Raw genomic sequence first — 602 nt, forward strand, 5'->3', positions numbered from 1 at the left:
CCCACTCCGTGTCCCTCTATTTCTTCCTCTTTTACCCACTCCCTCCTTCATCGGCCCCACCTACCACCATCCCTCAAAAACACAAAATTCACATCCGTTTCCCTTTGTCCCACCTCATCCACATCGCTCCCTTCTTTGCCCCTTTTGTCACTTGAAAACAACTGTTTAGACTAAGTGCAGGGGGTATGTTCATCTGTTGAGGAGAAGACGATGGGAGAGAGAGAGAGAGAGAGAGAGAGAGAGAGAGAGAGAGAGAGAGAGAGAGAGAGAGAGAGAGAGAGAGAGAGAGAACCTCGGTTGGTGTTGTTGTGTGGTGCTTGTCTTTGTACGTAACAACAACATCCCTCCCCTCCCCCAACCGATCTTGTAATACAGTGAAGTTCACACTTGCTGACAGAATAAGCTCACATTAAAATTTGACAAGCTCAGCTCCAAACCTAGACAAAGATTTGTAATATTGGTCGACGAACTGTCCTGGTCTCGGTAATCATAAATATTGGAATTTCAACATAGCAGTAAAAAGTTGTTTTCCTTTCTCTTCTGTAATCTTGGACTTGTTGAATTCGACCAAGCCAGCCAGCTGTAAGGGAAAATTTGAGAAA

Source organism: Aplysia californica, unplaced genomic scaffold (genome assembly GCF_000002075.1).
Source record: "Aplysia californica isolate F4 #8 unplaced genomic scaffold, AplCal3.0 scaffold00388, whole genome shotgun sequence".
NCBI lineage: Eukaryota > Metazoa > Mollusca > Gastropoda > Aplysiida > Aplysiidae > Aplysia > Aplysia californica.